This window comes from Oryctolagus cuniculus, chromosome X (genome assembly GCF_964237555.1).
Source record: "Oryctolagus cuniculus chromosome X, mOryCun1.1, whole genome shotgun sequence".
Taxonomy (NCBI): Eukaryota; Metazoa; Chordata; class Mammalia; order Lagomorpha; family Leporidae; genus Oryctolagus; species Oryctolagus cuniculus.
In genome coordinates, this window is record NC_091453.1 from 52,220,230 (window position 1) to 52,234,797 (window position 14,568).

The window sequence follows — 14,568 nt, forward strand, 5'->3', positions numbered from 1 at the left end:
ACAAACAGACAGGAATAGATGCTATTAGGAGGCAAACATATGGGAAAATGTCTATTCTTCCTAATGAGTAAAGACATACTAAATTTTAAACCTGAATGGCCATTTTTTTGCCAACTATAGCAGCAAAATTAAGGGGAGGTGGAAAGAATTACAATATGTTAGGCTGGAAAGAGTACCAATTGATGCATGGTTACTGGCTGCAAACCCTGAATAAATACCACCCTTGAAAATAAAATCTGGCAATATGTGTTGGGAAATTTTAAGTGCTTCATAGCATTTTACTCAGTAATCCTACTTCTGGGGATCTATTCTAGGAGAATTATGCAAAGGAAGGAAAAGGCTGTATGAACGAGTCTGGAAGTGACTCCCAAATCTCCCTCTCCCTGAGCCACTGACCAGTGTATCCTGTGATCCACTTGGCCTCGCTACTCAGAAATGTAATGCATATACATACTCAGATGTAATGCATATAAAGCATGGCCACTGAGTCATGTGTCCCTCTCAGATCTGCTCCTTTGCATATCGTCAGCATTCTAATAAATGGCATCACCATCACCATCCATGCCAGTGCTGAAGACCAAAGCCCAAGAGTCATTCCTCTTTTTTTTAATTTTATTTATTTATCTGAAAGGCAGAGCAGCAGAGAAAGGGGGGAGGGAGGGAAGGAGGAAGAGAGAGAGAGACAGACAGACAGACATATCTTCTATTTGCTGGTTCATGGCCCAAATGGCCATAACAGCCAGGACTGGGCCAGGCCAAAGCCAGAAGTCAGGAGCTCCTTCTGGGTCTCTCACATGGGATGTGGATGAATGGATGCATAATAAGATTTCTGAGAAGGCTAGCGATAAAGAAACCTTTAGAGGGGCCGGTATCATGGTGCAGCAGGTTAAGCCACTGCCTGTGATACAATCATCCCATTCGAACACCGGTTTGAGTCCCAGCTGCTCCACTTGTGATCCAAGTCCCTGCTAACGTGCCTGGGAAAGCAGCAGAGGATAAACCAAGTACTTAGACCCCTGCGACCCATGTGGGAGACCTTATTGAAGCTCCTGGCTCCTGGCTTTGATCTGGCCTAGCCCTGGCCGTTGAGGTCATTTGGAGAGTGAACCAGCAAATAGATTCATTCTCTCTCTCTCTCTCTCTCTCTCTCTCTCTCTCTCTCTCTCTGTAATTCTTTCAAATAAATGAGTACTTTTTAGATTTATTTATTTGAGAGGCCGAATTACAGACACAGAGAGAGAGATGGAGAGAGAGGTCTTCCATTCGCTGGTTCACTCCCCAAATGGCCGCAATGGCTAGAGCTGGGCAGAACCAAAGCCTGGAGCCAGGAGCTTCTTCCGGGTCTCCCACACCGGTGCAGGGGCCCAAGGACTTGGGCCACCTTCCAGTGCTTTCCAAGGCCATAAGCAGAGAGGGATTGGAAGTGGAGCAGCCAGGACACAAACCGGCACCCATATGGGATGCTGCCACCACAGGCAGAGACTTAGCCTACTACGCCATAGACACCGGCCCCTAAATAAGTATTTTCTTTAAAAAAAAAAAAAAACTTTTATAATCTGGTATTTTCAAAACCTACTAATAATGTCCTAGATTTGGGGAAAAAATACTTTAGGAAATGTTCCCAGAAGTATGTTCCTCATGTTGCAGTCTCATGGAATAAAAATAGCAGAGATTTTGTATTCACTCAAATCTTGGTTCTGCTCCTCACTAGCTGTGTGATCTTTGGCAAGTTAATTTGCTTCTCTGAGCTTCAGTTTCTCCATATTTAAACAGAAGTGACATTAAAAGATTTTAAAGATATTTCCAATAAGTGAGATAAAGTAGCATGCTTTGTATAACACAAGTGTACTTCAGAAAGCTTATGGGAAATGGAATTTTAAAAGTTTATTTTTGGTGCCGACGCCACGGCTCACTAGGCTAATCCTCCACCTACAGCGCCAACACACCAGGTTCTAGTCCCAGTCAGGGCGCTGGATTCTGTCCCGGTCGCTCCTCTTCCAGGCCAGCTCTCTGCTGTGGCCAGGGAGTGCAGAGGAGGATGGCCCAAGTGCTTGGGCCCTGCACCCCATGGGAGACCAGGAGAAGCACCTGGCTCCTGGCTTCGGATCAGCACAGTGTGCTGGCCGCAGCGGCCATTGGAGGGTGAACCAACGGCAAAGGAAGACCTTTCTCTCTGTCTCTCTCTCTCACTGTCCACTCTGCCTGTCAAAAAAAAAAAGTTTATTTTTGGTGAAAAATGTTTGAAGTCCATGCATAATGTGGCATCTTCAAAAAGTTCACAGAAATATGTATTATGAAAAAACTGCATGGATTTCAAAGTATTTTGGATCATAATCAACTTATCTTTTGGCCCCATCTTTTCATTAACTTTTTGAAATTTCGTCAGCATGTCGCAAAACATCACTCCAATTATTGATGGTTGAAAGCCCTGAGGCTAGATGAATTCACCCAAGGAATGAGTATAAATAGGAGAGAGAAGGGCTGGCATTGTGGCACAGTGTGTTCATGTTGCTGCCTACAACACCGACATCCTATAAGTGGTCCAGTTCAAGTTCTGGCTGCTCCATTTCCCATCCAGCTCTGTTAATACAACTGGGAAAGTTGTGGAAGATGGCCCAAGTGCTTGAGCCTCTGCTACCGAGTTGGGAGACCTGGACAGAGTTCCAGGCTCCTGGCTTCTGTCTGGCTCAGCCCTCTTTGTTGTGGGCATTTGGGGAGTGAGTGAACCAGTGAAAGGAAGATCTCTGTCTCTCCCTCTCTCTCTGTAACTCTGCCTTGCGGGTTTTTGTTTTTTAAAGATTTTTTTATTGATTTGAAAGTCAGAGTTATAGAGAGAGAGAAGGAGAAGGGGAGAGAGAGAGAGAAAGAGAGAGAGAGAGAGAGAGGTCTTCCATCCGCTGGTTCACTCCCCAATTGGCCACAACTGTGCCAATCCGAAGCCAGGGGCCAGGAGCTTCCTCTGGGTCTCCCACGTAGATGCAGGGGCCCAAGGACTTGGGCCATCTTCTGCTGCCCTCCCGGGCCACAGCAAAGAGCTGGATTGGAAGAGGAGCAGCTGCGACTCGAACCAGCGCCCATATGGGATGCCCGCACTGGAGGTGGCAGCTTTACCTGTTATACCTGTTATACCACAGCGTCGGCCCCCAACTCTGCCTTTTGAAGAAATAATCTTTTTTAAAAAATAGGGAAGAGAGTCCAGGAGGAGCTCTGAGTGTGTCCACAGTTTATACATCAGGTAGAGAAAGAGTGACCAAGAAGGGAAACAGTTGTGAACCTATACAAGATAGACTCTAAACTTTGGCATTCCCAAATATTCTTGATCATGAAACCTTTTTGTAAAGGTTACAGCTTGTGCTAAGCAAAGCACACTTAGGGAAATGCTGGCTTATGCTACAGGAAGTGGAGAGGCAGGCTACAAAGTGGTATGCAAATTATGATTGCAATCACATACAACCATGTGCAGAACATGCCTGGCACATGTGCTCAGTAAACCTTTATTGAATGAATGAAAAGTAATAGACATCTGGCAAACCATTCCAAGGGAACAAACAAAAGGAACAGTAGTTGTTAATAGTGAGATATTATTATAGATAGCTTTTTCTAAAATTTCTGTAAGGCTTTGTTGTCTTTGTCTAATGAGGTGTTGCCAATCTCATGAAGTCAACCCATCTGTCTTGGCTACATTCAGGGATACTGTTCCCAGATTCTCTGTAGGAACCCACTCTACTTATTCTCTCCTGCTTGGTTTGAAATCTTTCACAGCGTTCCTGGCCAACTTAGTTTTAATGCCATTCAGTTTCATCAACAAATGCTTAGAAGTCATCTTCAGCCTACAGAGAGATTATATATAAAATATTATTAATAAATATTGATTATTCTAATTATTAAAAATTATATATATGAGCCCTTTGCTATCAAGTTGCTCACAATCTAAAGGGAGACAGGTGTGTAACTCCTACACAAAATCCACTTCCCCTGTAGTTCCTTCTCTTCAGGCTATCCATGGGCGCTGACCTTTGTTTATATTTCTGGGTCAGTTCCCTCCAGCTTCTAGGTTTGGCCCTAGTCCTTAGCACCTCATAGCTCATTCAGGTATTCGGTTAGGGTAAGTAAGTTCTACTAGCAAATACCTAGAACAACATGCTACCGTGGAGTCACCACCTTGGAGGTGATCTATCTGAGTCCCTGCAGAAACTGCCCATGAACCTTTGTTCACTGTTGTTAAAAGTGTCTCTCTGTGTGTGCATGTGTGTGTAGTTGTTGCTTCTCTTTACTTTTTGGAATAGTTCTTGGAAATCTTCACAGGTGTTCCTAGGGAAAGTATATTAGAGCTATGTACCCCACCATCTACCAGGAAATCAGCTCACAGAACTTTGATTATGTTACTGGATACATTCTGTCAAAAAGGAAAAAAAATGCTTGCTCATATACACGTAATCATTGTATGTGTTTGTGGAGAGCATACCACATGTCAAGTGTGCTTTTTGAATTAACTCATTTAATTCTGCCAAAAATCCTTTGAGAAAGACACTAATATCATCCCTGTTTTAAAGATAAGGCACAGAAATGCTAAGTAATTTACCTGTCATCTTTGGTGACAAAACCAGGATTCATACCAGACAGTCGGGTTCCAGTATCACAGTATTAGTCTGTTTTGTGCTACTACAACAAACTGCTTGAGGCTGGGTAGTTGATAAAGAAAAGACATTTATTTAACTCACAGTTTTGGAGGCTGAAAGTCCAAGATCAGGTGACCTCATTGGCTGAGGCTCTGGTTAGGGCCTCTTTGGCAGTGTCACAACATGGTAGAAGAATAGAAAAGGAACCAGTCATGTGCAGAAGAGGGCAAGTGCATGGGGTGACCTTACTTTATTACACCTTGGCTTCATGAGAACTGAGGTCCCCGAGAACTACCTTGATTCCTTCAGAGGGCAGTGCTCCCAACAACCTAATCACCCTCCATCAGGCCCCACCTCATAAAGGTTCTGTCACCTGTCACATTTCCTACCCTGGGGATCAAGCTTTCAGCTCATGAACATGTTCCTTGGGTGACTAGCCATGTCCAAACTATAGAAGCCACTCTCACTATACCCACTGTAAACTTCCTTGCATATCCAGATACATTGTATATTATTTTTGTATTGGTTTAAGGCAGTTAACATTGATTACTATCTCAGTCATACTAATCTCTTAAAGCAAGCCAAGCACATGTTCACACTATTATGTTAAAAAGAAACAAAACTTGGACCAGTGCTGGCAAGTAGCAGATAAAGCCACCACCTGCGATTCCGGCATCCTGTGTGGACAATGGTTCAAGTCCTGGCTGCTCCAGTTCTGATCTAACTCACTGTTAATGTGCCTCGGAAAGCAGTGGAGGATGGCCCAAGTGCTTGGGACTCTGCACCCCTATGGGAGACCTGGAAGAAGATAATGGTTCCTGGCTTTGGTCTGGCCCAGCCCTAGCATTTGCAGCTATTTTGGGAGTGAACCAGTGAATGGGATCTCTCTCTCTCCCTCTCCCTCTCCTTCCCCCTCCCCCTCCCCCTCTCCCTCTCCCTCATTGTAACTCTGCCTTTCAAATAAATTAAAAAAAAACATTTTATTAAAAAGGAACAAAACTTTGAGATGCCAAAGTGACCCATTAGATCACATGAATTTCATATTCTTTTTGGAGCAAGCTGAAGTTTACACTGAAGTTACAAAGAGTGACATGTCTGACATTGCTAAAAAATTACTATCTTGAAAGATTTTAGGTGTAATCCTAGTCTCAGAGAAGATTAGGAATGTGTACAGATTTATAATCAGTCACCCCAAAGCCTGTAATTAATTGACTTCACTTCAGAACGTCATTTCAACAGAGCAAAGACTATCACATTGGCACCTTGCCATGGCACGGTTCCCTATAAAGCCAATTCAGTATCAGACCACAGGCCTTGGATGGGATCCAATGGAGATTCACTTCTGAAGCAATCAGAGCCCCTTGATAGCTGGAGATTTCCCCTCCTGAGGCAATCATATGGCCTGGCTACAGAGAAAAGCTTTATAGGAAGATCTTGTTATACTGTTAGCTGTAAGTGATCAAGGCAGCTCCATTAAGGATAACAGGTCATTAGAGAAACAAACACCCTTATACATGGTCAGTGGAAGTATTGACTGGTCATCTCTTTGAATGAAAGCTTAACAATTCAAGATACACATCTACTTTGCCCCAAGTGTTCCATTGTAAGCATCTATATGAAAAATACCTCATATCTGTGCAAACATGTGTTACAAGATGTTCCTTGCAGCACTGTTTGTCATAACAAGAGATTAGAAATAATCTCTAAATGTAAACAAACAGTAAAGCAGTTAGTTATGTTATGTTACATTCGTACAATGGAATTCCTTGTGACCATTTAAAAAGTGAGAACATATTCATATAATGGAATATTACCAGCAATTTCTTTGAAATATTTATTTATTTCCATCTACTTGAAATGCAAAACTATGGGGGGGGGGGGGGATCTTCCATCTGCTAGTTCACTCCTCAACAGGATGCAGGGTTCCCAGGTAGTAGCTTAACCTGCTGTGCCACAAGGTGCACCCCATTATCAACAATTTTTAAAAGGACACCCTGCTGTGTCTTAGTCCATTTGTGCTGTTATAACAAAATAACAGTGTTTAGATAATTTATAAAGAACGGAAACTTATTTCCTCACAGTTCTGGAAGCTGAGAAGCCCAAAATCAAAGTTCCAGCATTTTGTCAGAGCCTTCTTTCTGCATTATCTCATATGGAAGAGTAAAAACAGGAAGGAGGGAGGAAGGAAGGGAAAGAGAGGGAAAGGGGGTAGAACTTGTCTTTTATTTTTATTAATTTTTAATATTTATTTGAAAGGAAGATTTACAGAGAGAAAAGGGCTGGGCCAGACTGAAGCCAGGAACCAGGATCTTCTTCCAGGAAAGGTAGATTACAGAGAGAGGAGAGAGAGAGAGAGGGAGAGGGGGAGAGAAGGAGAGAAGAAGAAAGAGAGGGAGGGGGAGGGAGGGAAGGAGGGAGGGGGAGGGGGAGAGGGAGAGGGAGAGGGGGGGAGAGAGAGAGAGAGATCCTCCATCCACTGGTTCACTCCCCAAATGGCCGCAAAGGTCAGGGCTGGGCCAAGCGGAAGCCAGGACCCAGGAACTTCCTCTGGTCCACGTGGGTGCAGGGGCCCAAGGACTTGAGCCATCCTCTGCTGCTTTCCCAGGTGCGTTAGCAGGGAGCTGGATAGGAAGTAGAGCACCTGGGACTTGAACAAGTGCCCATATGGGATTCAGGCACCACAGGTGGCAACTCTACCCTCTATGCCACAGCACCGGCCCAAACTTGTCCTTTTATAAAGAGCCCACTTCCATGATAATGAACTTGCTCCTGTGATACCTGCAATAATCGCATTAATCCATTCATAAGGGAAGAGCCCTTCATAGCCTAATCAGTTCTTAAAGTTACCACCTCTTAATACTATTTCAATGGCTATTAAATTAAACATGAGATTGGGATGGGACAGGCATTCAAACCATAACATGCTGCTGCTCACAGAAGACGCCAGATATAGAAGAGTACGATTCCATTTACACGAAGTCCGGAACATTCCTTTCCAGCCAAGATGGAGTCACAGGGACCAGTTTTATCCTCCTGGCTGAAATAACAATAGCAAAACATGGACAGAATATATGGAACTATGGAATATGGTTTTCAAGACACTAGACATCAGAAAATGAAAGACTGTGGTCCCTGAGAGACGGGAAACAAACTAGGTGAGCCTTATAATTGTCGCAGCTTACTAGTGTGACAGAGTTTCCAGGCTATGCTGTAGGGAGGGAGAACCTAGTTGGAGGCCAGTGCACTTTCTGAGTTGAATAAATGGAGTTGAGAATCCAGGGAGACCAAGGCTTCTTAGAGCTATTAGGAAAGTGTTCCAGAAAGGAGGGCGCTGCATGGACAGAGAGCACTCCAGAGATCTGTGCAGGGTATTCCTTGAGTATTCACATGAATACTCATCAGGCTGGAGGAGCACATAAAACAGTCTCTGGAAATCACACAGAGCTGTAAATACTTACATTACCACCAAGAGGGATTGAATCCTCAGCCTGAGGCGCCAGCATCCCATATGTTCTAGTCCCGGCTACCCCTCTTCCAGTCCAGCTCTCTGCTGTGGCCCGGGAGGGCAGTGGAGGATGGCCCAGGTCCTTGGACCCCTGCACCCAAGTGGGAGACCAGGAGGAGGCACCTGGTTCCTGGCTTTGGAATGGCACAGCGCTGGTTGTAGCGGCCATTTGGGGAGTGAACCAATGGAAGGCAAACCTTTCCCTTTGTCTCCCTCTCACTGTCTGTAACTGCAGCCTGAACTCTTTGGATTCCACACTGGGCTCCAAAGACATCAAGTTATCATTTATAGGCCCTCTCGTAAGACTGCACATGCTGTTCACACTGCCTAGAATGGTTTACTCACATTTTTCAAGAAATTATTTATATGTTATTATTTTTAAATTTTTAAAAACAGAACCAGAAAAAAAATAGATAAAGAGATCTTCCAGGGGCCAGCGTTGTGGCATAGGGGGTAAAGCCGCTGCCTTCAGTGCTGGCATCCCATATGGGTGCTGGTTCTAGTCCCAGCTGCTCCACTTCCGATCCAGCTCTCTGCTATGGCCTGGGAAAGCAGCAGAAGATGGCCCAAGTCCTCGTGCTCCAGCACCCATGTGGGGGACCTGGAAGAAGTTCCTGCTCCTGGCTGTGGATGAGCCTAGCTCCAGCCATTGCAGTCATTTGGGGAGTGAACCAGCAGATGGATGACCTCTCTCTCTATCTGCCTCCACCTCTGTAACTCTGCCTTTCAAATAAATTTTTTTTAAAGAGAGATCTTCCACATGCCAGTTCAGGCTTCAAGTGCCCACAATGGGCCTGTGTTGTGGTGTAGCAGGTTAAGATTCTGCTGCAACACTGGCGTCCCAGTGTTCCCTGGTAATGTGCCTGGGGAAGCAGGGGAAGATGAGCAAACCAGCGGAAAAAAAATGTGTGTGTGTGTGTGTGTGTCCCTCTCTCTGTGTCACTCTGCCTTTCCAATAAATAAAATAAATCTTTTTAAAAAATATGCCCACAATAGCTAGGGCTGGGCCAGGCCAAAGACAGAAACCAGGAACTCTCCTGGGGTCTCTCGCATGGGTGGCAAGGACCCAGGTACTGGAGTCATCACATGCAGCCTCCCAAGCTGTACATTAGCAGGAAGCTGGAATAGGAAGTGGAGCCAGGATTGAACGCAGGCTCTCCCAAGTGGGATGTGAATGTCACAAGTGGCATTATAACTTCTGCTCTAAATGCCTGCCTCTACCTCCGTTTTTGATCTGTCTTATTTTGAGACTGAGCTCAGGAGCCACCACCTCCTGGAAGCAGAATCACACACACACACACACACACACACACACGGAAAGAGAGAGAGAGAGAAAGAGAGAGAGAGAGATCTTCCATATGCTGGGTCAATCCCTAAATGACCACAAGAGCCAAGGCTGGCCCAGGCTGAAGCTAGGAGCCAGGAACTCCATTCTAGTCCCCCCACATGAGTGGCAGGGGCCTAAAGACTTTTACTGTCTTCCTTGGCACATTAGTAGGAAGTTGGATCAGAAACCCAAACCGCCACTCCTATATGGTATGCGGGCATGGCAAGTGGTGGCTTAACCCACTGCACTCCAATGCCAGCTCCTAATTATTTATTTTTAATTGACATAGTAATTGCACGTATTTGTGGGTACAGTATGACATTTCAGTACATGTATACATAAGAGAGAGAGAGAGGGAGAGAGAGGTCTTTTATCTGCTGGTTCACTCCCCAAATGGCTGCAATGGCTGGAGCTGCGCTGATTCGTGCCAGAGCACGAGGACTTGGGCCATCGTCTGCTGCTTTCCCAGGCCATAGCAGAGAGCTGGATCAGAAGTGGAGCAGCCAGAACTAGAACCAGCACCCATATGGGATGCCAGCACTGAAGGCAGCGGCTTTACCCCCTATGCCACAACGCTGGCCCATGGAAGATCTCTTTATCTATTTTTTTCTGGTTCTGTTTTAAAAATTTTAAAAATAATAACATACAAATAATTTCTTGAAAAATGTGAGTAAACCATTCTAGGCAGTGTGAACAGCATGTGCAGTCTTACGAGAGGGCCTATAAATGATAACTTGATGTCTTTGGAGCCCAGTGTGGACTCCAAAGAGTTCAGGCTGCAAATGTCCTCGTAAAGGCCCTAGGAACTCCAGGCTAAGGAGCAAACACTACCCTAGCAGACAATGGGGAGCCTTTGAGGGGTCTTCACTGGGGGAGTTGGAGATGGGCAAGATGGTGTGTTCAGGTCTGTGTTTCTGGGAGCTCCCTCTCAGATGCCAGAGGATAGTTTGAATGGGGTGAGATTGGCAGTAGGGGAATCGATGTGGAGGCTGTTCCAGTGGTCCCAGAAAATGTGCAGAGGCATGTGGCAGTGGGGAGGAGGGGAGAGGCCAAGTGCTGGAGATAACTGGTGAATCCTAGTTAACATTATGGCTCCTGAACTGTTTGAGAATGGAGTTGTAGAGCTGTCTGTAAGTTGCTTTGCCACACAACAAAAATAAGTTGGAAGGGCAGGGTGTTTAGTGCAGCAGGTTAAGATGTTGCTTGGGATGCCCACATCCCATACCAGAATGCCTGGTTCGAGTCCCAGCCCTGCCTCTGAGTCCTGTTTCCTGCTAATGCACATCCTGGGAGGCAGCAGATGATGGCTCAAGAATCTAGGTCCCTGCTGCCCACCTGGAAAACCCAGATGAGTTTCCCAGCTCTTGGCTTTGTCCTGGCCCAGCCCCAGCTATTGCAGGCATTTGGGGAGTGAACTAGCAAATGGAAGACTGATTCTCTCTCTCTCTCTCTCTCTCTCTCTCTCTCTCTCTTTCTCTCTTTCTTTCTCTCCCTCCCTCTCTTCAAATAAAATAAATAAATTGAGGCCAGCGTTGTCCTGTGGCATAGTGGATAAAGCCCCTGCCCACAACGCCTGCATCTTATATGGGTCCCAGCTGCTCCTCTTCTGATCCAGCTCTCTGCTATGGCCTGGGAAAGCAGTAGAAGATGGTCCAAGTCCCTGAGCCCCTGCACCTGCGTGGGAGACCTGGAAGAAGCTCCTGGCTCCTGGCTTCAGCCTGGCCCAGCCCTAGCTGTTGCAGCCATGTGGGGAGTGAACCAAAAGATAGAAGATCTCTGTGTCTGTGTGTTTGTCTGTCTCTCCCTGTCTCTGAGTAACTCTCTGACTTTCAAATAAATAAATATTTCAATAAATAAATATAATTTTTAAAATAAGATGGAATCATGAATAGATATGTGATAACTCTGTCATAGTCCCCCATAAAATAATGCGGTTGCAGGCATAGGGAAGAGCTGTTTAGGAGGCAGCATGCACTGGACATGGGGACCAGTTCCCAAGGATGATGATGCCGAAGACCTCTTCCCCAGCATCTCCCCTCTGCGTCAGCGACAGTGTTCTTGCTTAGTGTCCCCTAGCCATGCCCTGCTCCTTCTCCTTGCCTCTGTGCTTTTGTGGACTGAGAGGTCCAGCACAACAGACCGAAGTAAACATGTTCCACGTTACTCATAACCAAAACATTGATGATAAGCCTAAGGCTAACTAACTTACTTACGTCCCATGCTGGGGGCACAAGACCCAGGTGCCTCTGGCACAGAGTGTCCCCTGGAGACCTCATGGTCCCTGTAAAGCTGCCTTGGTGAACACAGACTGAGAACAAAGGGAACTGAGTATGCTTGGATTTCATTCAGAGGATGTCAAAGCCTGCAGCAGCCTGGTATCATAGAAAGGGTACCAGTGGGGAAGTGAGAGAGATCTGAGTTCTGAGCCCAGCCCCATCAATGACCCTAGCTGCTGTGACATCTGAGGCACATTTCTCAACTTCTCTGAGCCGGTTTCTACAGCCCTGAAATGGTAATGGTGCCATTTTGAAAACAAGACCCTTGTGGAAATTAAAAGAGATCATGAAGGGAAGGCTCGTGGCTTATAGGATGTATGTTGTGTGTGAGAGTTGTTTGTCACTGCCTCTGAGAACAATCCACCTCACCAGAGAGTGGAATAGTAATGTCTTCCAGAAACTGATTCTTTTGCTTGGACAATGCTGGACAAATATAGACAGAGTCTTCTTCCCTGAAGCCCTTTTTAAAACACCAGTCACTAGAAAAATCTTCAGCACTGGCCGCAGTCAGGGAGACACACAGCCTGATCAGCAATATATCTGCACCCATTCGCTATGATGGGCAGCTGTTTTCACAGGCGGCTGATCTCATCCACTGTGTACTGATTTTTTCCCCTGGATTCAGTTTCCAAAGGTGATCTTTTTTTCTCCCCTTGCCTCCAGGGTCTGGGGCCCTGAGCTCCCTACAGTGATCACCTGGTTTGGGGAGCAACTAGATCTCTGTATTTTGTTGTTCCAGGGTTTTCAGAATAAGCTCTGTCGAGATCTCAAGTAGGAAAGGAGCTGTATTGCTTTGGTGGTGGAGCAGGTGGGGACGGGCAGTGAGTGTGGGCCAAGGTTGGCACGTCGGTCCTGGGGAGAGGGCTGCCCGCTTCCCTCCTGATTTACCTTGTGTAAGCAGTGTGCGGAAGATCCATCTGAGGCAGTAATTAGCGGAAAAGAAAGCAGCCATTACTAGCTCTGAGTCACTGTGCACACTCCAGCAGCCGTTACCATGGTTTCAAGGCTGAATTTTCTCCTCTCTGCTCCCCCTGCCCTCTCCAGTTAATTTGTCACTCCTTCACAGACTCCTCTGCAATCTGCCTCCCCAGGCTGGTGCAGACTTAACCCTATACAGAAGCTGGCTTTTTGTTGTTGTTGCTTGTTCAAATAACATTTGTTGCTTTTTTTTATGAATAACAAAATACACATGCCAAGTGATATCACAGAATATAACATAAGCAGAAGAGAATAAAAGATAAACTCACATTCCAGAAATAACACTTAAAATGTTATAATATTCCCCATCCCATCCTTTATGTTTAACTGACACATAACATTTGTACAGATTTCTGTAATACCACCTGATGATTCAATCCATGTATACAACGTGTTATGTTCAAGTCAGGACAAACAACCGCTCCCTCTCTTTGTGATGCACACCATGTACTTGAGATAGTAGATGTTTTTTTAAAGACTTATTTGTTGCTTTAAGGAAAGGGCGGGGGGGGGGGGAGAGAAACAGAAATCTTCTACCTGGTGGTTCACTCCTCCCAAATAAATTTAACAGTCAGGTCTGGGCCAGCCAGAATCCAGGAGCCTGGAACTCCATCCTGGTCTCCCACGGGAGTGGTAGGGGCCCCAGTACGTGGGTCATCATCTACTGCCTTCCCAGGAACCCAGGCACATTAGCAGGGAACTGGATCAGAAATGGAGCAGCAGAGACTCAAGCAAGCACTCTGATATGGGATACTGGCATGGCAAGCCATGGCTTAACCCTCTGTGTGCCACAACACCAGCCCCAGATAGAACCTGATTTTGTATTTGACTATCTTTAAATGCTTTTGACCTTGAAAACCCCGCAGACTCACACCTATCCTTTTCTCCCTGGAGTCACTGGCCTTGAGGCACAGCTTTGGATCTAGTCAGTCACGTAAAGCAGGCTTACTTGTTATCATTGGTGCTTCCTTTATCTGTTTGAATATGTGGAGTTCTCCGGTGTTCCAGGCACCAAGAATGTGCCAGACACATCAGTCACTCACACTGGTTCTTTGGGGGGGAATCTAAACTCTAGTTTGCTTCATTCCTACTCTGCAAACTGACATAACCAGTGATTACAAGAAAAACTCTTTCCAATGGAAAATCAGAAGTAAAGGAGACTCCTGGGCCTCCTGGCCGTGAACATGAGGCCACACTGTCATAGTTAACCCAATCTCCTGACTGGACTTGGAGAGTCGGTAGAGGGGCAGGATTCACTTCAGAAGTGGGGGAGCAGGGCCAGCGCTGTGGCATAGCAGGTAAAGCCACCGCCCGCAGTACCAGCATCCCATATGGGCGCTGGTTCTAGTCCCGGCTGCTCCTCTTCTGATCCAGCTCTCTGCTGTGGCCTGGGAAAGCAGTAGAGGATGGCCCAAGTCCTTAGGCCACTGCACCCACGTGGGAGACCTGGAAGAAGCTCCTGACTCCTGGCTTCGGATTGGCACAGCTCTGGTCATTGTGGCCAATTGGGGAGTGAACCAGTGGATGGAAGATCTCTCTCTCTCTCTCTCTCTCTCTCTCTCTCTCTCTCTCTCTGCCTCTCCTTCTCTCTGTGTGTAATTCTTTCAAATAAATAAAATAAATATTAAAGAAGTGAGGAGCAATAATCCCCTTGGCACTGGATACATTCTCTAGAATTGATCACTCTCAACCCAAAACAAGGACAGCCCAAGATGTGTTCAGAAGCCACATAGCACAACACAGAGAGGTTTCATGGTATGTCTGAGTTAGGGAATGGACAAAATATCAGAAATACCTTACTTCTGGTTTGGGCACAAAGCATGTCTAAGTCCAGCAAGTCTGTATCCAAAGCTAAACTCATAG